This window comes from Pelophylax lessonae (assembly GCF_965119305.1).
Source record: "Pelophylax lessonae genome assembly, chromosome: 11".
NCBI classification, from domain to species: domain Eukaryota; kingdom Metazoa; phylum Chordata; class Amphibia; order Anura; family Ranidae; genus Pelophylax; species Pelophylax lessonae.
Window position 1 is genome coordinate 26,605,632 of NC_138778.1, and position 27,860 is coordinate 26,633,491.

Sequence of the window (27,860 nt, forward strand, 5' to 3'; positions counted from 1 at the left end):
CCTCCCAAACATCTCACTCACCTGCCACTGCAGGTTGTGGTAGTGGGAGGGTAATGCCAGTGTTGGCCACTTGTCAGGCAGCTGGGGATGGGACAATTCCTCCTGTAGCCACTCCTAGCACTTCACACTCCGTTCGGACTCCCACACCCCTCAATGAGCAATCCTCCTGCACAACCTCAATGCGCACTGGTTCCACAGTACCCCTTCCACCTGACTACATTCCCTCCACACCTTTATCACTTCACTCCTCCCCAGGCCGTTCTTCTTTTTTGTCACCAATGCGACATGTCGTTTGCCCCCGCACCGTGGACCACAACAACCAATCAACCACCACTCCCCACACATCTTCACAACCCTTGCACCACCAGCAGCATCAAATAGCCTTGGAGCAGCAACGATCCCATCTCATGGTAATGGCACACGTTACCCAAATTCTTAGGCTGAGCACAGAGCAGATGGGACTATTGGCACAAGATCTTCAGTCTGGGACATTTCCAGGGTTCAACACCCTGCATCAGCAGCAGCCTCAGACACAAGATCTGATTCTAATGGGCCACTTTACCAGAACTCTAAGGCTAACCCCAGAGCAGATGGGACTATTGGCCCACCATTTGATGGCAGGAACCTTTCCATTGCTCACCACACTGCTTCAGTCACCACCACCACCACCAACTTAATTTCTTTTTTTTTTTTTTTTTTGGTTTTGTTAATGATTGTTACATTGGCCAATTTGTGGGGCCATTTTTTTTTTAAATTTGAGGGTGGCACAATATGATTTCTTATAGTGCTTTTTTTGGGGATGAAATAAAATTTTATGCAAAATGATTAGTTTGTGTTTGCTCTTTGGTTTTTTAGGAGTGTTGGTGGCCAAGTAATGGCCCTGGTTAATGTAGGCATTTATACACACGTGCTTCTCGATCTCCAAACATATGATTTCATGTAAATTTAGATAACTCAATGTTCACATAACGACCCAAGAAAAGGTCTCCCTTCAAATGTAGCTTCAAAACAAGTCTCAAGGCTAACATAAACCAAAGCCAACATACTAACAATTACAGACCACACCACTCAAGTAAACAAATACAACACAAAAGACATTCGATGTGTACACCAAAAAGAAAACTTGGGTAATAAAATAAATGTTTTAATAACACATGTGGGTGTCTACCAACTGTAGCGTACAAAAAATATATTACAATATATAATAGAATGAACTAAATTGCCAATGTAACATTTGTGTTGCAAAGAGCAACATACTTAAATTTAATTTAGATAAACATTTTAAACATTTTTTATGTTTTGACATCATTTTTTGGAAGGTTTTCACAAAAACAATTCATTTTTGTAAACATTTTTGGTTTTGTCCGTTGCCATAAAAACAACAAGGCTTTTTTGTAAACATTTTTGGTTTTGTCCGTTGCCATAAAAACAACAAGGCTTTTTTGTAAACATTTTTGGTTTTGTCGGTTGCCATAAAAACAACAAGGCTTTTTTGTAAACATTTTTGGTTTTGTCCGTTGCCATAAAAACAACAAGGCTTTTTTGTAAACATTTTTGGTTTTGTCCGTTGCCATAAAAACAACAAGGCTTTTTTGTAAACATTTTTGGTTTTGTCCGTTGCCATAAAAACAACAAGGCTTTTTTGTAAACATTTGTGGTTTTGTCCGTTGCCATAAAAACAACAAGGCTTTTTTGTAAACATTTGTGGTTTTGTCGGTTGCCATAAAAACAACAAGGCTTTTTTGTAAACATTTTTGGTTTAGTTTGTTACCAAAAACAACAAGGCTTTTTTGTAAACATTTTTGGTTTTGTCCGTTGCCATAAAAACAACAAGGCTTTTTTGTAAACATTTTTGGTTTTGTCCGTTGCCATAAAAACAACAAGGCTTTTTTGTAAACATTTTTGGTTTTGTCGGTTGCCATAAAAACAACAAGGCTTTTTTGTAAACATTTTTGGTTTTGTCCGTTGCCATAAAAACAACAAGGCTTTTTTGTAAACATTTTTGGTTTTGTCCGTTGCCATAAAAACAACAAGGCTTTTTTGTAAACATTTTTGGTTTTGTCGGTTGCCATAAAAACAACAAGGCTTTTTTGTAAACATTTGTGGTTTTGTCCGTTGCCATAAAAACAACAAGGCTTTTTTGTAAACATTTTTGGTTTTGTCGGTTGCCATAAAAACAACAAGGCTTTTTTGTAAACATTTTTGGTTTAGTTTGTTACCAAAAACAACAAGGCTTTTTTGTAAACATTTTTGGTTTTGTCCGTTGCCATAAAAACAACAAGGCTTTTTTGTAAACATTTTTGGTTTTGTCCGTTGCCATAAAAACAACAAGGCTTTTTTGTAAACATTTTTTTTTTGGTTGCCAAAAACAAGGCTTTTTTTTTTTTTTTTTGGTTTTTTTGGTTCCCAAAAAAAGGGTTTTTTATAAATTTTTATATTTTTTTTGGTTGCCAAAAACAAGGCTTTTTTTTTTTTTTTTTTTTTTTGGGTCCCCAAAAAAAGGGTTTTTTATAAATTTTTATATTTTTTTTGGTTGCCAAAAACAAGGCTTTTTTTGTTTTTTTTTTTTTTTGGGTCCCCAAAAAAAGGGTTTTTTATAAATTTTTATATTTTTTTTGGTTGCCAAAAACAAGGCTTTTTTTGTTTTTTTTTTTTTTTGGGTCCCCAAAAAAAGGGTTTTTTATAAATTTTTATATTTTTTTTGGTTGCCAAAAACAAGGCTTTTTTTTTTTTTTTTTTTTTTTTGGGTCCCCAAAAAAAGGGTTTTTTATAAATTTTTATATTTTTTTTGGTTGCCAAAAACAAGGCTTTTTTTGTTTTTTTTTTTTTTTGGGTCCCCAAAAAAAGGGTTTTTTATAAATTTTTATATTTTTTTTGGTTGCCAAAAACAAGGCTTTTTTTTTTTTTTTTTTTTTTTGGGTCCCAAAAAAAGGGTTTTTTTTTAAACTGTTTTTGATTTTTTTGTTAGATTTTTGTTTATAATGGGCAACAATTACAAATGTGACATTTCTTTGTGTTGCAACGTGCAACATAAGTAAACAAACCACAAAAAAAAAATACTAGGATCTTTTTAAAGGTGTGACATTCCTAACGAATGGCTCCTTAGGGTCTGGATCCACGCCACAAAGGTGTTCCAAATATAGAATTCGGTCTCCGCACCACCTCATATAATCCAGGAGGACCTCGTAGGTGAGGTGGGTGTGCCCTGGGTAGAAAAAAACATGACAATTAGTTTTAGGCAAAATGATCCAAACAAGGATTGTAATTAATGTGCCTCAACAAATATGCTTAGGAGTCTATTGGTTGGCTTTTATCAACACTCTGAAGCAAATATGCTAAATTGCTGTTGTAAACCTTAAACTCAAACTTTCACAGCAAATTGTTCAAAAGGTTACATAAGATGGCTTGGAATGTTAGTAGCAGTTCCACCAAAGCTAAGTAAAATGCTTTTCTGCATGTAAACACAAGCAATCATTTTGAAGAATGTAAGGTGTTTTGGGTTCAATTGGTCAACACGATACATGTGCACACATTTATCTCTATCACCATTGGAATCTGTGGAGCGTTCTCTCTCCCTCTTACTGTCTATAGATTGAACCTGACACATAGTAGAGACTCACCCTTAGGAATTTTGAGGGCCAGTTCTGGACGGAGCAGATGTGTCTGCTCCCCTGATCTCCTTTCCGCCATCCCAGCTGTGTTAAGAGAGAAGAAAAAGTTTATCAACAAATGGACTCACGCTAACTGTAGGTTACGCAGTCATGAAAACGCTCTAACACCCACTCATTACCCCTCCACATTTCCCTGAAAGTTTTATTTAGACATTGATATGGTGGTGATGCAGATTTGTACAGTGCAAGCGTCATTCTTCTGGGTGAAGCTTGTAGCGTTAAGGATACGTACTCCCTGCTTTTGTGCTGATTGTGTTTTTCTGATGTTTTTGGTGCCTCAGCCCTGCCTGTTCTAAGTGTTGGAAACATATCATTTTGGGAGGGCTGCGGAAAACTAATCAGGTTAGACTTACACTCTCTAGGTTTTTGGGGACAAGAGAAATAACAATCCTCCTTTTTACATGGCCCCTGTACACACCTCTAGGCACCTCCCTCCTGTTGTTTGACCCCACAGCAGGCAGCTTGCTATGGAGGCACATGAGATGAAGCCAAGCACCCTGTGCCTGTTCAGGCACTAGGCTGTGAGCCAGCCTTGCCCCCCTCCCTTCCAATGGTCTCAATGATTAGGAGTGACAGCATCAGGAGGCAATATTGGCATGCTGTCACCTCAGTTAAGGAGGAGGGGGAGTCTGTTCCAGACAAGTATTAGTGCAAAAATTTGGACCGTAAAAAATGGTCCCAGTAAGTCTTAGGGGGAATATGCACACCTATCACTTGGAATACTAATGCATAGAATGCATTCACATAAAGAACCCGCTGCCTTTAGAACAACTTGAAGCCTGAGCGGGGACATACACAGTTAGCATTTCTCCACTTACTAAGTAGACACATTACTGGAAAAGCACACAACTTACCATCATCAGGTTTTTTTGGGGCCCCTGAAGTGGATGGCGTGGCTGGCTCTGGAGAAACTGCACAAAAAGAACACAAATTGTGAACTGGAATGTGGTACATTACCGAGGAAGAGTATTTATGAAAGATTGACAAACACACATTTTCAGTGTTGACTAAATCAGGACATGATTAAATTACAATGTCCCCTAAAAATTTACAAGTACAAAGCACACCATTTCCAATGTAGAGAAACTAACACCAATTTAGAATAGGGTGGCTTGAGATAACTTACAAAAGATAACATGTCCTGTAAAGCTCCCCAAAACCACCTTTCAAACATGAAGGTTAAGCAAGAGTGTTTCATGACCAACCTTCCTGTCACATATAGCAAAACTACACTTGCTTTGACTCCAACTTAGATTATCCTAGATACACATCATCCTAGCACACACAATTCATGTGAGAATCTAATTTTAGGTACTTACAGACTAGTTCAGGGGAGCCTGGAGTGGGGGAGGATGGGGGAGACCCTACATGGGGGGATGGTGTCCCTTCATGGGGGGATGGCGTTGTATCTCCTAGAAACACAAAGACACAAATACAATCCTTGAACAAAAGCTATTTGATAAAGGCACACAGAAAGTAGTCTGGAAACATTGAAGGTAGTAGTTACAGTGGACTGGGTAAGCAGTGGCCCCTCTTCCCCAGTCCTCCACAACAAACATCCTCAATGTCAGCTGCTACAAAACCCCAATGTCAAAATATATATATTACAGCCCTTATATTTACCAGGACACATTGAACACACAAACACATGTAGAATACTTACTTCCCCTTTGAGGAGAGCCCAGGTCCTCATCCGAGTCGGACCAATTGGCCTCTTCTTGGCCAACAGTTTGTTCCTGGCCCGGATCCAGGCGACTCGGCCCTGCCTGAGGCTCCTCTCTTGCTGAAGTTACATCAACCACAAAAGAAAACAAAACAAACAATCATTCCTCCAAGTTCGACCTAATACACAACACACCAGCACATCCACATTACTTACAGGGGGCCTGAGAAGGCTGAGCCGCAACATCCTGATCACTGGTTTCTAAAATAAAAGAAAAACATTATATATTATTTATGGACACAAATAGGCAGTAACCTCTCATCATGCTAGCACCATACTCAATGCCCCTACAATTCAGAACATAGAAGTGCACTTACACCAATGAGATGCATTGACCATGTTTTAAAACAGGAGGGCACCATGCAAATTAAGCGGGCGCCTAAGGCCTCGCACCTACAGGGGCCTTGCGGCCAGTGGCGGAGCACCAACATTTCGAAGGGCGCAGTCAGGGAAATCTCCCAAGTAAAAGATTGCTTTCAATCCTCGGATCAAAAAGTTGCAGCAGTGTGCTGCAGTCCCTTCACTGCGTCTGCCAGGTGTCTGTTGTCCGCTGACACTTACTCCTCCTTCTCTGCCTGGGGATTGGCCGTCTGATCATGTTATCCTAAGATGTGGAGGAATCGGTAGGTGTGTACCTGCACCAGTAGGAAGTGACTGGCCGGTCAACTCACTCTGCTATCATCAGTTGTTGCTCTGGGAGGAGAGCTCCGCCCTGGACCCGGAACATACAGGTAACCAGGCCCAGACTTGATATTTTGCAGGCTGGTCATAGATTTGTTGTGTCCACTATGCAAAGTGGTTGAGTAGCCCCAGGGAAGTTGGAAGAGTCTGAAAATGGTTGGTGGAGGAGGAGGAGAAGAAGGCCCTGGGTGGCTGGGGGACAAGGAGAGGGCCCCTGGGGGTTTTCTAGAGGAGGAAAGATCCACAATGACGCCAGAGTCAATTGCCAAGGAAGAGAGTGGAGCTGAGCAAGTCCTGCCTATCTGACATGAAAGCCAAACATGGTGTAGATGGAGCCCTTTGCCCTACACAATGACAGCACCAGAGGTGGAAGGTGAGTGGTAGCGGGTCTTTGACATTATAGAGCATATGGACTCTGTCCATTATTGGTAGTTTTGTTTGGAGTTGTCCTTTAGATGTTTAACTGTGTTGTTTTTGACCCGAGCTGTGAGGGACTGAGGTATGACAGCCCACTATGCTGAGACTTATAGTGCCCTAGAATGTTGAGGACTGAGGAATCCTTAGTCCCTAACAGAGGGCACTACAAGTCTTAGCATAGCAGGCAGTATTTCCTCATTCCCCTACAGAGAGGATTACAAGTCCAAGCAGGTAGCCTTCTGCAGTGGGACTTGTTGTGCCCTTGACTGTGGTGGACTGAGGAAGGGAAGTGTAAGAGGGTCTCTGTAAGCTCAGATGTATGGGGGAGCTTTGGGGAACACAGAGTTCCCTTTTACACCAGAGTCCCCAGCTTCCCCCCTCAAATAATGGTTCCCAAACTCTCCTTATATCAGAGTCTTCACACTTCCCTCTTACAGTGTAGTAAGTCTGGAGACTCCGATGTAAAGGGGGCTCTGTAAAATGTGATTAGAGATTAGAAATTTCTAACATTTTTATTTTCTACTTACGATCCACAATTTTCAGCTGCTCAAATGGCTCGCTGCCTCTGACTGCATATTGGAGTGTGGCCGTCCTCCTCCTCCCCTTCTTCACCAAAAGCACAAGAGGGTGCCGTCCGTCCGCTTTGGCTAGAAGCAGAAGAAAAAAAAAAACATAAAAAATACGAATGTACATAGTAGTATTAAAGGTTGTGAAGAGACACTTGATGGAGGTAGGAAAGGTAGGAGCGAGAGGGAGGGGGGGGGGGGGGGTGTTGGTATTAGTGTTGTTGCATAGCTAAACACATGTCCACCTACCCAAAAAATTGTAACCTATCTGGTCACATGTAATGTATATTTTTACTTACCGGAGATTTGCTCCACAGCCTTTAGCAGGAGCCTGGGTGAGCGCCTTTTGGCATCACTCCAGGCCCGCTGCAGATCCACTATCTCAGGCAGAAACTGAAATCTCCGCTGCAGCCTCATCCGGAGACGACACATCATCTTGTGCTTTTGGTGAAGATGCGTATAAACTTTATCATACCCCCAGAGGAGGAGGAGCTGTGGAAAGAGCAGTGTATGTTTGAGTCCAAGTATGTCCAAAATAGTACAGTCTTCAAATAACATGCTAGGTCGTCTTTGAGATATTGTAGAACAAAGAATTCCATTTCTGGTGATACATATACATCGATGTCCAAATCTACCTCCATGACATAGGTTGCCCCACACTGGTGATTTCCTCTACATGATATAGCCATTTTCTCAATTGGCCTTTCATGACACACCCAGGGCCGCCATCAGGGGGGACAGGCAGTCACTGTATTTACAACCTTATTGCTGTCCATTTAGCAGGGTGCAAGTAACTTTACACACATGTAGCATAGGTATCAACTTTTGTCACCATGTTAAAAGGACAGCAGTATGGGTAGCATTACAGTGACTGTTATTAGTCCAGGCTCACTAAACTAGCCAATGCTTGGAAAAGCAAGCCATGCAGATTGCTTTTCAGGTCCCTTTTAACACGAGCTGTCTGATTGGGTGTGGCTGTTAATTTTTGACGCAGACCTGATAAGCCCCTCAATTCTCCTTTATGGAGTGTTATATGTAAATGGGATTGCTTCATTTGAGATGCAGATTTAAACTGTGTATGGCCAGGCTGAAGGTACCCAAGTTGATTGGTCGATCACCTGGAGGACAACGTACAACCAGTCTGTCAGATTTTACACACACTTATCGCTAGCATCTCTTGTAGCCACTAGCAATAATCACTGTGTTTTCCTGGCAGGGGCAGCACCAGGAGAACACAATGGCTCCGCAGGAGGGTTTCCCCTGTCTGTGTTGATGGTGGAATCAAGGCAAAATGTTTTTCCTGCAAGCCACGGGACAAACAAAGATATTTTTTTAATGAATCCATGATTTTGCCAAAATGGAAAAAAAAAGATGTTTGCTTTGTATATTCTTAAGTTTGCTACATAACTAGAACATGTAACAGTGTTATATCATTGCAGGAGATTTCCCTTCACTTCCTGTCTTGGTGTCACCAGGACAGGAAGTGAGGGAATCTCCCGTGGGGATACAGCCAGCAATTCTTTCCTTTTATATATACTATGGACATTATAAGGCAACAATTGCAAGCTATTTCCCCACAGTGATATTCCCCTCACTTCCTGTCTTGGTGACACTAAGACAGGAAGTGAGGGAAAATCTCATGCAATGATATCACCCTACTAGAAATTGTAGTTCCGTCTAAAAAGTATACATAAAGTAAGCACTTGGTTTCCAAAGTGGCAAAATTATGGAGGAGTTAAAACCCCATAGTGTGATCGGGTAATCTGACGGTGTGTTCCTACACTCCTCAATGTGTCTGTTCATTAAGCTGTGCTGAATTATCCTTGATTCACAATTCCTGCAAGAGTTGCACATGGTATGTGGGAGATGCAAATTTAAGGTGGCATAATTATCCACACAATCACACATAATCCTTTTTAAAGGTCACCAGCAGAATTTGATGGCATAGTGGTTCACAGCAGTGCCATCATATTCCAGTTAGATCTGTCAATTAACAAAGCAATGGGATCTGGGGGTGTATTTAACTTGCAATGGACACCCCCATTCATTATCATATGGCAGTGTGAGATGGGTCTGTTGGGAATGTGATCCATTGAGACAAGTGATTATACACTCATGTGTTTCTTTTAGAGGTGATTTGTTCAAGGCAATCCTTTGAAGACATGACCATTCCAGATTTTTGTGATCACTGATTCCATCTCAGGTGAACCAATTAGCTGCTGTGTGCAGATCCAGCTTATGATGGTAAGAGTGTCAGACAAGACAAACGGGGCCGAGCTTGCAGTGTGTATGGATGTATGTAAGGCAATAATTTTTTGCATTATGCATTTAGGGAATATAATGTTTCTAATCTTGCATATATGAAAAGGGTCAATACATTTGTCTTTATCTAGATAGATTCCAAAGCGTCAGAGCAATCTGTCACAGATAATTGGGTTTCATTTTGTGTAAAAGTTGAAACGAATCAAATCTATCTATATACAGGCATAGCCCACTTTAAGTACACAATGGGACCAGGGCATGTATGGAAACTGAAAATGTACTTAAAGTGAAGCAATCCCTTTTTTCTTTTCTCGATGCATGAAAATACACCAGCTCCATTGTAAATTTTGGCCACATTGACATAGCCTTACTCCCAAACCATGTGGGAGCATGTTAAGGGGATCCAGGACTATGACATGATAGATTACCTAGGCAAGCTGGCCAGCCACAAAATGGATATGGTGTAGTCCTGGGTACCTGGGTACCCTGTCGTTGCTCCCTAAGTTTGTTATCCCTGTCACTTATGGTTTGTGAGCAGTGTCATGGCAAGCTGAACAAGCTGTGTCCTTACTCACGATTGTATATAAAGTGAGTGTACTTAAAGCAGGGTATGCCTATCTATATCTATATAGAAAGTTCAGAGATGTGAACCTGTTCCCTATTATATACACTAATATATGGTATATAACATATTCTATAATGTATCTAATGTATATATATTGTATATAATATATACATAGTATATATATTGTCTAATATATATATTTTTTAGATACACATACATACATCTATATATATACACATAATATATATATATACATATAATATATATACATATACATATATATATACATATAATATATATATATATACATATATATATATACATATAATATATATATATACATATATATATACATATAATATATATATATATACATATAATATATACATATAATATATATATATATACATATAATATATATATATATATACATATAATATATATATATATATACATATAATATATATATATATATACATATAATATATATATATATATACATATAATATATATATATATACATATATATATACATATAATATATATATATATATACATATAATATATATATATATATATATATATATATATATATATATATATATATATATGTATATATATATATATATATATATATATATATATATACACATATATATATATATATATATATATATATATATATATATATATATATACACATATATATATATACACACATACATATATATATATATATATATAGGGAACAGGTTCACATCTAGGAAGTTTCTATAACAGGAAGCTTCTAGATCACGTCTAATAGGCAGAAAGTGCATGCGCAGATCAGCAGACCAAAAGTTTCTTGCACACCCGCTAGATAAGCGACCCACCCTGCCACCATCCCCCATCCCGCACCCTGCACACTCACACCCCCTCCTTACCTTACACACAAATGCCACGATTTCGTCTGTAAACAGTGCAGGAGCCATGATGCACACTTACGACAGGGCCTGGACAATTTCCGGAAACGTGTGCACGCAGCAAAAGTTTCGTTTCCGGTTTCATGTATAAATGTGAGAACGCGGTTTTGTATATTCGCGAATTCGCGAATAGTGAACATACACAACCATTAAGCAGATTTAACTTAGAAAAAGAAATACAAATACATACATTTGTGGACACCAGAAAACTTTATTTAGACACATGAAGACATTTTAAAAAAAAAATTGGAAACATGCTGTTTATTACATTTGTATTTTTCAAACCAAAACAACCTTTGTACAACATTTAGACCATATACATCGACAAAGAGCCCATAATCAACAGATGCATGTGCAGATTGACAGAATTATGTTAACAGCAATAAATACTTACAGAGAGTCAACACACAACACAGCCAAATCTCACCTCCATAAATAACAAAGGGCCAAAAATGTTACCCATAAAACATGTGACACACAAATATATTGGACCTCTTCGTAGGTCAAATCTTTCCTGATGTCTGAGTGAGCTATATATAATCCAAGCAAACACACCCAGAATGGTAACGCCCAGTCCAAAAATTAACTGTGTGTATCCTGTGTGTTTTGGAGCATGCTCAGTTGCCAAAACAAGGGAAATAGAAATGAGGAATAGAAATGTATGTAGGTGTGTATAGTATATGTGAATTGAAAAAATTCTCTCTTGAAGTTTGCTAGTCATTATTTAGAATGTTTAGATACAGGAATACATACATATATATACAATTACGTGAGAGAGAGAGAAATATATATTTAGGGAAACAATTGAAACACACCTTTTGGGATTTGAGAAGTGAGATTGTGACGATTGACCAGATATGTAAGCCAACAATCTGACTCATCACTCATGAACATCCCTAAATTTGGCGTGGCAATTATATCAGGCGTTCTTATGTGCATTTTGGCTGGCGTTTTCCCAGGCGTTTTGACATGCATTTTTTGGGCAGGCATTGTTATATGAAATCACCTACAAAAGCCCCAAAAACAGACCACAAACACGTACATGTGAACGTAGCCCGTTTGGGGGCGTTTGAGGGGGATTTGTCCAGCTCAAGGATCAGCTCCCAAAACAGGCAAAAAATCCAATCCTATTCAGTTCAATGGCCCCTGTTCCCATGTGAGCATTTTGACGGCATGAGGAAAACACCCAACGCTCACTGAGAAATAGCACAATGATTAGGGAGTCTGCCTTCCTGCTGTAGGTTTGTAAGTTCGAATCCGGAAGGTGCCCTCTGTATGGGCAACACTTGGATATCTCCAATCCTCCAAATGTTGACATCATTAATTTTGTTCATGTTTGAAAAAGGCATGTGTATCAGCAAACTTTTAATCCAAAGACATGAACAAAATACAAAAGATGCCCCATAAAGTCAATATGTAGCAATATTGTGAGCTAAAGCTCTATTTGTTTGTTGGGCATACTTTGCTAATTAGCCAAGTATAAGGGATATATATATATATACCTTCAGTTAAATGTGTAGTAAAATGGTAACACTTGGCCATACCCATATGGAAGAAAAGGTAGTATTTGCAATATATTTCTAAAAACATTCTTTGGAAACACATAAAATATTGTCAAAATTGTGACATTTCCTTGATATGTGTGAAATGCTAATAATCTTTCTTTGAAATATGTTTTACATCTATTTTTTTTCTATCTGACGACCAATTCCCCAATGTAATATTTTGTGGGTTTTTTCAGAGAATGTGGAGGTTCTATATAAACACTGTAGATTTGACTGCTATGATTTCGGAGTTAGCAGGAAAGGTGTATGGAATGTGATGGTGTTTACTAAAGGATCCCTTGTTGGAAGTGTGCATGTTTTTCCAATTCCGCCGGTTTTTGCCATTTTCTATGGGCGAGACAGCGGATTTGCAAGCGGTATTCAAAAAAAAATTGACCCAAAATCGCGCTGGCGAAATTTTTTGAGCCAATTTGACGTTGCGCATGCGCACATTCGCGAGTTCGCAGCTCGCGGCTGGAGGAGCTGTTTAACCTTTCCACACTTTCGCAGATATCTCTCTTTCTAAGTCAGTTTTTGAGATTTTTTAAACGCAAGTCATCTCCAAATTGACTTCCACACCTTCCACAGTGATTTGGGATTTTTGGGGGTACAGGGGAAAATTTGGCTAAACTTTAGTCGAGCTTTTAGCTGGCGTGGTTTTAAGTCGCGCTCTGACCATATTGCATCTTAATGAATCTCACACTAGGCGCTATTTTCCGCCCGCCGTTCTTTGAATGCCAATTTCAGACTTAAATAATCGCCGCTTCGCAAAATCACGCCGAAACGCCAATTCGCCGTACTATGAATCAGGCCCTATGTGACTAGTTTTTATATAGACATTGGAAAGTCTAAAAGTAGCCACTCAAACTGCGCTCATGAACACATTTTAAAGTTTATGTCAAGTGAAAACTTTGGAATACAGTAAAACCTTGGATTGCAAGCATAATTTGTTCCGGAAGCATGCTTGTAATGCAAAGCACTCTTATATCAAAGCGAATTTCCCCATAAGAAATAATGGAAACTCAGATGATTCGTTCCACAACCATTTATTCCTCAGTCCTTCAGTTTATAGTCCATATTAAAAGATTATAGCATTGCGAGAGGTTATATAACCATAAAATGTCCATCCACAAATAGCCGCTTCCACAAGGGGATTAGAAGCAAAATGCAGCACAAGCTACAGAATATCAAAGAGAAGAGAGGCGCCTCTAAGTGTAGCAATATGGTTCCATTTAATGAAGGTACAACATTTAGCAACTCACATGGTTGATGAATAAAACAGGCACATCTAAGTATGCAGGCATCCGGGGTAAAGCTGTCCACATGGACTATCTTCTGCACCGCCGGCTGCCAGTCTGTAATCCTGACCGGGAAGACCACCCTGCAGTAAAGCGATCTGAAAGCGATGGGCAGCATAGAAGGGATGACGTAGATGGCGGTGCGGAGGATGGTCCTATGTGGACAGCTTTAGCCTGGATGCCTACATCCTTAGATATGCCTGTTCCAATCATCAACCATGTGAGTTGCTAAATGTTGTATCTTCATTAAATGTAACCATATTGCTACACTTAGAGGCACCTCTCTTCTCCTTTATACTCAGCTGTGACTTGAGGCTACTGCTACTTGTATATCAAGACATCGCTTGTATATCAAGTCAAAATTTATTTGAAAATTTGGCTTGTCTTGCAAAGCGCTCTTAAACCAAGTTACTCTCAAACCAAGGTTTTACTGTATATTTTTTTATAGTAGAGTAGGGGGAAGCTAGAACCCCATCAAAATTGTTTTTCTGTCTGTTTTCCTGTTGCCAATTTTCCCTTTTTTCCTGTCTAATATAAAATTGTCAGCAGGACAGGAGGTAAGAGCAAACCTCTCTACTGAAGCCCTCTAGAACAACTACCCTCATCCTTGCACATCATAGCCCCTCCTCTTCTGGGAGTGTTTAATTACTAAAAAGGAAAATAAGTGCAGCGCTAAAAAATTAAATGAAGGCATTGACATAACAATACCAACTTGTGATAACATGGTGAAAAAAGAACAAATAATAATTCAAAAGTCCCATGTCAAAAAAAAGTCATATAGAAAAAAAGTCCCACAAAAGAGATGAATCTTGACGATAAACACAGTATATCTATAACGTGAAGAAAGGTACCCCATCACCAGATAAAACAAATGAATTGGGCGCTCACCAGATCAATTGGGTCCACATTGCCATATAGCAAGCAGACCAAATGGGCTTTAAAAGGTGATCCAAATTCCTCCTATGAATACGACCATGGCTGTAATTTCAGGCTCATGAAGTGGTTTGTAGAGGGATGTAGATCTCTCATAGCCAGGTTACATAAAAGTCAGAAAGAAGAGTGCGCATAGCATAATATTGCTAAAAAACCTTTTAATAAAAAAAGACTTGCACTTACAATGTTCACATGGTAACAGGCAATAAAACATATAGATAGAAGTTCTTAAAGAGGTTGTAAACTGTTTTTACAACCTGAAAGAGAAATACATAATGAGCTAGTATGCATCGCATACTAGCTCATTATGAAATACTTACCCTAGAACGAGCCCCCGCCGTGCCGTCCGCTCACCTATATGTCGCGAGACATGTCTAGTCGCCCGTCTTCCGGGGTCGCGGCATCCGGCCATCTGATTGGCCGGAGCCGCGGTGACGTCACTCCCGCGCACGTGCGTGGGAGCCGACAGGCACGGGGCTCTGAAGGAACGGCACGAGCGGCCGTTCCTTCATAGCGCATGCGCCAGTGACGTCACTGGATGCATCGAAGGTAAATATCTCCTAAACAGTACAAGTTTAGGAGATATTTACAGTACCTATAGGTAAGCCTTATCATAGGCTTACCTATAGGTACAACTTGCAGAGGAGGGTTTACTTCCTCTTTAAGGCGAGCTCCTGACGCGTATCGTCCCCATAGACATGATCAGAGGATATTGCTGGTTTAATTACTGTCTGTGCTGGCCCAGCCCTCACCTCCCTACACAACCTTTTTATGTAACCTCCAACAAAGGAGTAAAGGGGAAGCAGCCTTTCTCAACCAGTGTTCTGTGAAATTTGATGGTCATGGAGAAGAATGCTCCCTACATTTGTGGTCAGTGGGAATAATCTCGCTTGGAATGAATGAAATTTCCAGAATAAAAACCACATTGACTGTTAGAAATTAATACATCTGAGAAAAAATTTCCATCCTGCTCCTTCAAAATTTATCATCACTGGGGTGGAAAAGGAACATCAGTTTGACTCCACTAACAAAACAGAACTTTCCTAAAATGAAAATATTCAAATGAAATTCCACTGGTGCATGGTCAGTTTAAATGGAGGGGGGGGGGGTTCTTCCCAAGATTAATTAGTAATAAGTAATTATTAGCATGGGTTCTCTGAAACCAGAATGCTATTTAAAGGGTTCCTCCATATTAAAAAGGTTGGGGAAGGCTTCTATAGAGTGTAGTTTGAGTGACAGCTCTGAGTCTGCTGGGACTGTTGACATCACATTCTGCTGCTGCTGGATGGTGGTATCCAGCATCATTATTGGGGCTTTTTGATGTCTACAGGAGGAAGGCTTTTACAGACAAATAACATGTGTAATGAATTAAATGGTCTGGTGATGGGGTCCCGGGTTTTATTGCTTTCCTGGATTCATTGCAAAAAGTTTCCTAATATCCTATACCAATGACACCAAGGGCAATGTAGACTGAATTTTCTATTTCCTGTCATTCCACTTGTAGGCAGGTTGAAATTATGACAGTCAGGTGCTGCCCCAGACGGGAGGGTAAGGATTATTGCTATTTCCCATCTTTGGGACCAAACCCACTGGTCCTGTGATTTAAAAGAGAGACAGTGATCTGGAGCAAGGACCCCCCCCCCAAGCATAGAGGCCCAGAGCCTGTTAAACACCATAAGGGAGAAGATCGGTGAGTCACACCAGGGAGGGGTGAAAGGATGACGCTTGCTACTACCATGATGTGGGAGGTCATTGAGACCTGAGGCTCATCCCTTAGGATTCCAACACTGTAAAATGCCACTTTTGGATCCCCTGACCATACATGGAGTCTACCTTTGCAGGTATGCTGGGACAGCACATAGCCTGAGTTAGTATTAGGGATAAAGGAAGAGTGTAAATATCATGTTAACCCAACAAACAAGGAGCTGCTAGCACTAAACAACTGAAAATACAGGTTGTAAAAAACAAAAATAAATAATAAGTGCAGCACTAAGGCTCGGTTCACACTGGGGCGGCATGACTCTGTACTACTTCGGGGGCAACTTGTGCATTCCCATGCACCACGACTTCAGAGCGACTTGCATGGACTTCACATAATGGAAGTCTATGCAAGTCGCTCCGAGGTTGCCCCGAAGTAGTACAGGACCCTTTTTCTAAGTCGGAGTGACTTGTGTCGCTCCTATTAGAACGGGTCCTGTAGCAGTCAATGGACCGCGAGGGAGCGCGACTTGTCAGGCTGACAAGTCGCCTGACAAGTCGCGCTGGTGTGAATCGAGTCTAAATGTAATTAGTGAATTATGAACATTCACAGAAAATACATTGTGAGTAATCATATGAACATATCACATGACAGTGAAAAAAGTCCCATAAAGTGTTTACACTTTGAGTAAATATAAGTGAAATAAAGTCCCATATAAACTAATATATATAGAACATATAAAATCCCAAAAGCGAAGTATTGATCCAGCAATGGTGGAGATGGTCAATAAAGTGTTCAGATCCCATCACCAGATGGAACAAATAAAATGGGCGCTCACCAGATGGTATGGACCTATGATGCCATACAGCATACAGGTCAAAAAGGCTTCACAGATAAGCTACTGGATTCCTCTTTAAGATAGATAACCTTGGATGTTTTTCAGGGCTCACAGTAAGTGGAGAGGAGGAAGGGTGAACCCCTCATTCACAATATCACATAAAAATAAACCAAAGAAAAGCACATAGTGTAAAACTGCTTAAAGGACATTTATTGTAAAAGCAGACATGCACTTACAAACATCCAATGGTAAACCAGCAATAATGTAGTCAAGACAACAGGTCTACGATGAGATGTTGACGCGTTTCGTCTTATTAGACATTCTTAAAGGATATTGCCAGGTAATAATTCATTTTACGGATGTAGGAGAAATACTGTCCTTGCATATTGGACTTCGGGATGTTTTTTAGACTTTTCTAAGTAAAGCTTTTAAACCTTGTTCCCACCTGGTCTGAAATTATTCAAAGGGTGTAATGCAAGTAACCTCTACCTTTCTACTTTCTACAGTTCAGGTGCCTGAGGTACTTTGGGGTATGAAGACGTTGATGTAGTGTGCAGATGCAAGTGGTTACCTAGAGTAACAGAATTTGACCAATCAGCCTGTCGTTAAGCATGTACTGTACCTGGGACAGGTGGGATAGCCTCTTGTAGTAGGGAGTTGTTGTCTGCACTCTCTCCATGAGCAGTCTGTATCCCATAGCAACAGGCCCGGATTTGCGTGATAGAGGTCCCCAGCCTGTGCTTGGGTGCAGAAGAGCTAAAGGAAGTCTAGTGCATGCATGAAGTCTGCACTAGATGTATAGCGGGTCCCCATACTGTTACTGGTAGAGAGGTAGCAGTGATATGCTGTACAGGTGGTTGTGGACAAGTCTCAGCGTGTCCCTTCTAGATGCAAGTTACAGAGAAGGTATACATTGTGACGGAGACCAGAGAGTTAACTGAAGAACAGTTATGGTGCAAGTGTACAAGGTGTGTGTTCATCTCTAAAAGCAGAGGCCCACCTTAAGGTCGAGTATTTTCCCCATGGCGGCCTCAACCTTGTCCCAGAGCATTGATGGAAACAGGATGGAGCAAAGGTACCCCACGTGTAAAGCAGAGTGACCCTGATACAGGGTCCTAGTCTGGCCCAGAAGAACCCACCCTGGGGGTAGTCCTTTCATGTGACCCACATTTTGTGCCCAAAGAGGTAGAAAGAAAGAAAGAAAGAAAGGTCAATCTTCACCCTTACCCTGCCAACACACTAAAGATCTATTGACACCCACCCATAGTATATTCCCCAAAGGAATCTATTTAAAATCAACTCCAGTTACTAAAAATTGGAGGTTTATCTCATAGTACAGTAGGGTGTCTCCAGGACAAAAATTAAGAGCAAATCTTTAGGAAGTTTTTTTATGAAAGTAATGGTCTGGTGACAAGGTCTCTTTAAAATTACTGTAAGGGAGATCCCTGTGCTTCAGTACCTGGAGGATTCCGAGTAAAGATATTTTATACATAGTTACATTGGTCCAGCTTGGACCAACATTGTTATGTACAGTATATACTATACCTGCATGATCGTTCTAGAAGCTCTAAATTGCTGTAGCAGACACCACTACTCTAGTCATCTATTTGCTCCAAGTCACTGTCTGTCTTGCTACATTGTAAACACAGGAGGTCAGCCATTCAGCACAGGCACCATTCAGAAAGTGCTTTGCATTTTCTGAATTAATGCAAAACATTTTCTGAATGGACAAGGTGAAGAGCGTGACATCACTGCCGTGCCTCTCCAACTCATCCAATCAGAGAATGCTTTGCATTCATTCAGAAAATATAGAGCATTTCCTGATTGGCGCCCTTGCCAAGCAGTGGACCTCCTGTATTTAGAGTGCAGCAGGGTAGCTCTGTGGGATCCAGAAGCAAGTGAAGACCACTGGAGTGTCTACAGTGAGTTCCAACTTTCAGGGGCATCGGCCAAGTATGGCATCTGTATCCAAGCTGGACCAATGTAACTATGTATAAAGTATCCATATTTAGAATTCTGACCCAAAACTGGTTTGTTGATTAGAACTAAACTTAACTGGTGGGTCAGCATATTAGCCACCCAACTAGCAATATCAGAAGTAGCATAAAGGTTACATATTTCTCTCAACACAAGCCAAAAGACATAACATGACTTCAACTATCTCCAAGTCATGTTAAAATCTTACTAAACCCAGGAGCCTGCATTCACAATATTTGGTCTCCCACGGTACACAGAACACGGAAATGCAATTACTTTGGTAAATACAAACTGCTAAATACCTTTTCTTATCAGCAGTATATTGTAGTCTTGTGACATCTATCACTGTCCAGCTGAGCACTGGTTAAAATTTGTAGGAGGAGTTTCCATTCTCCTTTAATTGTCCTATGAGGCAGCAGGACCCCTGACCCTTTGTCTGGACAGTGTTGATTGGCCCTGTGCTGATCACATGCACCCTCCCAAGAAAAAAAAAAACTCTCTAGCAATACACACCAAACTGAGCATGTGCAGAGTGGCTCTGTACTAGGAGATGGATTGGGGACTTTGGAATAAGAGGAGGATCAAACAGCCTTTTTACACAATGCACAGGATAAACCCCTTAGGTTCCACAGTGAGTATAACAAGCATGCTTTACTGCATATACACACTGATTTTACTGTTGTGGGTTTAGTAACACTTTAAAAAAGAGATCCAGCTAAAGCCTAAATAGTCTTAAAAATGCTTTCTTTCCCCATCCTAACACCTATATTAACTACAAAAAAAGGGGGGGGCAGAACTCTAATACTGTCACAAGGGGACACAAAGTTAATGATAGAAAGGCTTTATTAAATAAATTCAATAACACCAATAATACAAGAAAATACCACCACCACCTCACAGATTAAAAATAAACAACGTTGTTATAAATAAAAAGGACCAGGATTGGGAAAGCACATGCGTTGCCCTCTGCATTCACACGATCATTCAAATTGCATAAAGATGTCTGGTCAGTCTCAAATATAACCACTGAATAAGATATGCTGAAGGTCGTGTATCCTGTAAGGAAATCGCAGATTAGAGGAAGCAACTGTTGTGGCACTGACGGTTCACTCTAGTGCTGATGCAGAGAGAGCAAGGGAAATTCCACACTGACAAGTACCCAATATAAATGGACAGGTCCACCGCAGTGGCTTATTCTGCCTTCTTGTCCACCACAAACACCCAAAGTCCAATTTTTCTCCACTGTTTGACTGGGGCATATAATTTAAATTTTTGACAGCAAAGCCAATTTTTGCTTTCATTAGGCTATAGTGTTAGAATGCAAAGGAACCACCAATACCCAAATCCCAATTTTTCCACACCTGTTCCTTCTATCCAAAGTCTGTGGAAGAGACACCAGAATTTATCCAACAATTCTCTAATCTTGTTCCAAGTGCACTAAATTGTGGCCTCATCATCATACAGACTGGCCCCCCAAGCCGTTGTTTACAAAATAAGGAAAGCTTGCAGGGAAAATGTAATTTTTTTTTGGTGTTATTGCTGCAGCAGGTTCTATACACAGTACAGATGCACCACTTTACAAGCAGACTAAGGGGACACCCCAGGCACTATATTTGAAGGAATTTTTCATTCTTATTGTTATTTCTCATTTTATGGTTTCACTTTAAGCATCAGTAAATTACTGCTCATTTAAAAATGATGTTTTTTTTTTTACAAACTTTGTGATCATTGAGTACCTGGACCCTCCATACTCCTTGTATGCCCAATTACTTACATATAAGCCTTCAAAATTGGCACTTTTAATTTTTCCGGTTTGAGTCACATAGACTTTAATGGGGTTCGTTATTTGGTTCTGATCTTTTGCGATGTTCGAAAGTTCTGCCGCGAACCGAACCGGGGATCAATCCGCCAATGTCTACTGATGACATCGTCGGCAGGGCGGGAGACCCTGGAGAGAACACACAGGCTGAATCCTGCATTGTAATCATTATAGTGGTCCTTTTAAGTGCATTCCCCTTTATTTAAAGTGCCCCTTTACATTACAGTGTCGAGGACCGACTTTGTGAATATCCCCTTACCAACTGCCCTTGCGAAAGCATGCCCCCTTTCCCCTCTGGTCCCTGGAAAAAATTGTCTGCTCTGTCTAAAATGCCTAGGCATTTTTGTCCCAGTCTGGGCCTGATGGTGGGACTTTGTGGAGTGCGGCTTTTATCTTAATTTTTGCTCGGGAGACCACCTTGTCATAATTCTTAACTCTTTTTGTGTCCACCTGTGTGTATTGGGTGTTCTCACCCACCTTTGTGTGTTCCAGCTCCTCTTTATACATTCTTCCTAATATAAAATATATAATGAATATAGTAGGGATGGGGGGAGCACCTTATAATGGGCCTGGCAGATGTGCATACCCAAGAACTCAACTTAGAGATCTCACATCACCAATAGAGTCTATGGATTTGAATTGTTATTTCAATGCTTATTAAAACAAAGAACATATGAATTCTCTGATTTTCATTACACGGTGGCCTTGAGATGGTGCCTTTCCCAGAACAATCTTTTTTTAATAATCCTGAACTTTGAGAAGCCAGTGCCTACTCATTAGAATGAACAACTTTTGTTTTATCTCCAGAAATAGAGCCATCCATCGGGTATCTCTCCTCTGATTTGTCTGTACAAATCTTGCCTCTCCAACAATATGTATCATCTTTTTGTTGGATGTTCTGAGCCTGTCACCTAATTATTCACAAGTACAGCCCACATACAATTTAGATCTGAGGACGGGAAAAACACAAAGTGACATGAGCGAAGTCGAGCGGAATGGCGCGGCTACTGTTCTCGGCTAATGAGATGACATTGGCCACAAATACGCCGCGGCTACAAATAATCTCCAGAAACTGATCTGTTTAGCAGACAGAGTTTTAGAAGGAAGAAAAAATAATTTCATGAATGGGGGCTTTTCGTTCTGTCAAAAAAATGTTTTTGTTCTTCAAATGGATAAAAGTGTGTTTAAAACAAAATCAATATATATATTATAAAATAAGTGCATTGTGAATAAAAGATACACCTCCTTCCAGCTTTATATCAGCTTTTTGCAGGTACTTGTAAAGCAGCACTTAAAGCGGAATTTCCGGCCTCCCCCTTTCAAAAATTAGAAGTAAGCTGCTACACATACTGTAGCTGTTGACTTTTAATATTAGGACACTTACCTGTCTTGGAATCCAGTGATGTTGGCACTGCAGCTGATGTTTCCATCGGCTGTTGGATGCTGCCGCCATTGCCTGTAAGAAAACCCGGCAGCGAAGCCTACACGCGAAGTGTGTTGCGCTCGGGTACTGGCCTGGAAGCAGAGGAAGGAGGGAAAAAGAGGGGGCCGAACCTCTGATGTATCTTGCAGCGATGAGACCTGATGAAAGTGGGGACAGGATACCTGTCAATAACAGGTACCCGCTACCCTCCCCCCCACGAAAGGTGGCAAATGTGGCACCGGAGGGGGGGGAGGAGATAGATAAGCAGAAGTTCTACTTTTGAGTGGAACTCCGCTTCCCCAGAGAGGGGCTACACCGTGAGCCAATCAGAGCTCTACTGCTTTGCATATGTTGCCCGTAACCCTACCTATAGGAGGTAGAGCACAGGGTTGACCATATGCAGAAATGGCTCTAGGCTTTGTGAGGCCTTAGGCAAACTTAGACATGAGGCCCGCTCATGCCCATAATGGGAAAATTAATTCAAATGATACAAAATTTACTGTATAAATTGCATTAAGAGCCTTAAATTATATGAACTATACCTACCATTCATCTGTCCGTCCTTCTGTCAGCTACGCAGTATGGAATCCTTGGCAGGCCTTCCCAGCTTGAGGTCCTCATGTGGTATTTGGGGAGGCGACCTGTGCGGACATTGGCTGGTGGGTGAAGCTCCAGAAGTCTTAGGCTAGGTTCACACACGTCTGGTGCGAGTTCCCCATCCATTTTCACTGCGAGTTTCCAAAGCAGCTGTTCAGAGGTTTAGCAGTTCAGCTGCAATTTCCACATATGGTTCAGATGCAAATTTTCAGAGCCGCCAGACACCAGCGTCTTTAACAATAGCTAGTTGTTAAGGAGCCGACCACTGCATTCTTCGCAACAGGTGACTCATCTGTTGACAGCTAAATATAAAACAAAAAATTGCCAGCAATGAAAGATAAAAAAAAAAAAAAACGCGTGCCCCCCCTCCAAATCCTTACCAGTCCCTTAGGTCTGGTATGGATTTTCTGGGGAACCCCACACCAAAATTTTAAATAAAATGGTGTAGGGGCCCCCCAAAATCCATACCTGACCCTTGAGCATGCAGCCTGGCAGGCCTGGAAAGGGAGGGATGGGTGAGTGCCCGACCACTGAACCATAGCAGGCCACATGCCCCAAACATTGTTTGGGGTAGGGGGACTCTGCCTCCCCCAAAGCACCTTGTCCCCATGTTAATGAACGCTGCTGCCGACCCAAAACAAAAAGAAAAAAATCTAGGTCCGCACCCATCGCTGCCTCTTGCTGTCTGCCCACTCTGCCGTCTGACAGATCTTAAATAACTTAAATAACTAAGTGGTGGCTAACCGGGTGACCTTGCCCTTTGCAATGTCATCAACCCAGCATGCAAAGGTCAATGGGTCACCCGTTGATGTACATTAGCTATTAAAGAACTGTAAGCTAGTGACAGGTGCAGACCAGCTTTTTGTTTTTCTTTAAGGGGCAGCGGGGGCATTCATTGAAATTGACACTGGATCATGTTGAGGGAATGTGGCTTGGTATGGTTCGGGGAGGGGGGGGGGGGGACTCGCTTGCTCGGCTGCATGCTCGGATAATGGTCTGGTATGGATCTTTAGGTGGGGGGCCACCCCTTTAAAAAAAAAAAAAATGGCATGTGGTTTCCCTCAAAATCCATACGAGAACTAATGAGATATTAGAAATTTAAAATTCAATTAAATAACATGTATGAGGGGTGCTTTGATCCTTATTGTTAAGTGGTGTAATCGTGCAATGTATACAACCTACCAGAGCAAAACTGACATTTAAAATAAAAATGGCACCTACCACTTTCTTAACAACCATTGACAATGGAAGGAGTAAGCTGTTATATATATTGCAAATAGTTGGCTGGTATATTCTCTGTAAGAGAATCAGCCAGTGGCTGGATGTTCCCAACTGAATGCTATTGTGCCTGTGGCCAAAGAAAAGATGCCGCCAAGGTTGTCAAAGTGCTCCCCTTCCTTTCTTCCTAGTGAAAAACATTCACATTTGGCCACTAGGAACATACACTATATTATAAAAAGTATTGGGACACCTGCCTTTACACGCACATGAACTTTAATGGTCTCCCAGTCTTAGTCTGTAGGGTTCAATATTGAGTTGGTCCACCCTTTGCAGCTATAACAGCTTCAACTCTTCTGGGAAGGCTGTCCACAAGGTTTAGGAGTGTGTCTATGGGAATGTTTGACCATTCTTCCAGAAGCGTATTTGTGAAGTCAGGCACTGATGTGGTCAAGAAGGCCTGGCTCGCAGTCTCCACTCTAATTCATCCCAAAGGTGTTCCATCAGGTTGAGGTCAGGACTCTGTGCAGGCCAGTCAAGTTCCACCACCCCAAACTTGCTCATCCATGTCTTTATGGATCTTGTTTTGTGAACTGGTCCAAATCATTTGGTGGAGGGGGATTATGGTGTGGGGTTGTTTTTCAGGGGTTGGGCTTGGCCCCTTAGTTCCAGTGAAGGGAATTCTTAAGGCGTCAGCATACCAAGACATTTTGAACTGTTTCATGCTCCCAACTGTGTGGTAACAGTCTGGGGATGGCCCCTTCCTGTTCCAACATGACTGTGCACCAGTGCGCAAAGCAAGGTCCATAAAGACATGGATGAGAGAGTTTGGGGTGGAGGAACTTGACTGGCCTGCACAGAGTCCTGACCTCAACCCAATAGAACACCTTTGGGATGAATTAGAGCGGAGACTGCGAGCCAGGCCTTCTCGGTCAACATCGGTGCCTGACCTCACAAATGCGCTTCTGGAAGAACGGTCAAACATTCCCATAGACACACTCCTAAACCTTGTGGACAGCCTTCCCAGAAGAGGTGAAGCTGTTATAGCTGCAAAGGGTGGACCAACTCAATATTGAACCCTATGGACTAAGACTGGGAGGCCATTAAAGTTTATGTGCGTGTAAAGGCAAGTGTCCCAATACTTTTGGTAATAAAGTCTGCATGTCTATAGAAAGATCTTTGAGAATTTGGATTGCTTTTCCACATCCAACCACCATCTGCAGTCTGTGCATAGTGTTTATTTTACATATTTCAATTCCAAGTATTCTTCACTTAATAATTAATCCACGGGGATGTCAACATAATACAGTTCACTGCAATTCTCCTAATAAATGATTATTTACTCAGTACACAATAGGAAAACAAATCACTAATATAAAGAAAATCTGTAGTTAACATAACATATATAATTTATATTTATTATTAGAATAATGAGGACACATTAAAGTAAACATCCACACTGTGCAAAACTTTTCAATCAGAATCTGTTTCTAATTCTATAACTGTACTTTGCTGATATTGAACAAAGCAAGGACTAGCATCGCTCTCTAAAGAATGATCTGCATTCATTTAACCCTTTAAATCCACAATAGTGCACCGCAACTGTATGCATAAAATAGGGTTGCGGTTGCGCCTACATTTAGGTCCGCCCACTGAAGGCGAAAGTAATGACACTTTTTGCAAAAAAATGTGATCCAAAGCATATATACTTGCCTATTTGCAAGAGGCAGATACTGGGTCAAACTCAGGGACTTACACTGCTTGCATTCATTTGTGTCCTGGAGTTCAGCTTTAAGGCCTCGTTCACACTAGCGGATGGGGGTTGGGGGGGGCAATAAAACCCCCTGCTTGAGCCCACATCTTTCTAGCTCCAACTGCTACCCCCTTAACCACTTTAAGACCGGAAGGATTTGCCCCCTTCCTGACCAGGCCCTATTTTGCGATTCGGCACTGCGTTATTTTAATGGACAATTGCGCGGTTGTGCGACACTGTACCCAAATAAAATTGATTTCCTTTTTTTCCCTTTTTTTTGGTGGTATTTGATCACCTGTGCGATTTTTATTTTGTGCGCTATAAACAAAAAAAGATCGACAATTTAAAAAAAGAAAAACAATATTTTTCACATTCTGCTATATAACATTCTCCAAAAAAAAAAAAGAAATGTAAAAATCTAAATTGTTTAACATGTTAGGCCAATTTGTTTTCTGCTACATATTTTTGGTAAAAAAGAATCGCAAAAGGCATATATTGATTGGTTTGTGCAAAAGTTATTGCGTCTACTAACTACAGGAAAGATTTATTGTTTTTTTTTTTTTTTACTAGTAATGGCGGCGATCTACGTTTTTTTGCGGGACTGCGACTTTGTGGCGGACAGATCGGACCCCTAACTGACATTTTTGATACTTTTTTGGGGAACCAGTGACATTACTACAGTAATCAGTGCTAAAAATATGCACTGTTACTGTAATAATGACACTGGCAGGGAAGGGGTTCACCGTGTGGGTAATCAAGGGGTTAAATGTGTACCTAGGGGAGTGATTCTAACTGTGGGGGGGGCGTGGCTTCTGAAATGACCATAGAGACATGTGATCCTATATAGAAGGATCACAGGAGCTCTGTGATCATTCCAGGGAGAAGAACGGTTGGCTGTGATTACAACAGCTGACCGCTCTTCTCTCTCAGTGGGGAACGATCGCGAGTGCCAGGCGGCAATCGGAACCACCTGCCCACTGCATCGGCTTCCCTGCTGACGAGCAGAGGCAAGAGCGTGCCGCTGGCGGAGCCCGCTCACCCTCTAGCCTCCAGCTCGCGACCGACGTATAGCTACGTCAGTTTGCCCAGGAGTCGCCTGCCTGCTGCATCGGCTTCCCTGCTGACGAGCGGGGGCGGGAGCGCTCCACTGGCAGCTCGTGCACGTGAGTTACGTATAGCTACAGCGATTTGCCTGGGAGCGGCTGCCTGCCGCCGTATAACGGCGGGCGGTCGAGAACAGGTTAAAGAGGTTGTTTTTTAAAAACGAACACCTGAAAGACAAACACATAATGAGCTAGTATGCATCGCATACTAGCGCATTATGAAATACTTACCTTAGAACGGAACCTCGAAGTGCAGATCGCTCACCTCTCTCATGGGTGATGTTCTGTCGCCCTTCTTCCGGGTTTGCGGCATTCGGCCATCTGATTGGTCTGAGCCGATGGTCACGGCATGGGGCTCTGAATGAACGGCACGAGCAGCCGTTCCTTCAGAGCGCATGTGCCAGTGATGTCACTGGCTGCATGCAAAGTAAATATCTCCTAAACGGTGCATGTTTAGGAGATATTTACAGTACCTATAGGTAATCCTTAATATAGGCTTACCTATAGGTACAATTTGCAGAGGAGGGTTTACTTCCTCTTTAAGGAGGAAAACCTTCCAGTCCAGAACTGGTTAAGTAACGTAGTGCAATATCGCAAAAAAAAAAAAAAAAAAAAAAAAAGAAATGGCCTGGTCATGAAGGGGGGTACATTTTCCAGATGTCAAATGGTTAAGGGCTCATTCATTAGAGCTTTGGAACCCGAAGAGTGATCCCAACCAGGATTGCTCTTCAGAGACCAAAGCTCATGTGAATGAGCCCTTATTCTGAAAAAGCAGACCAAGTGTTCCTTAGTTGTGAACACGTCTGTGAGA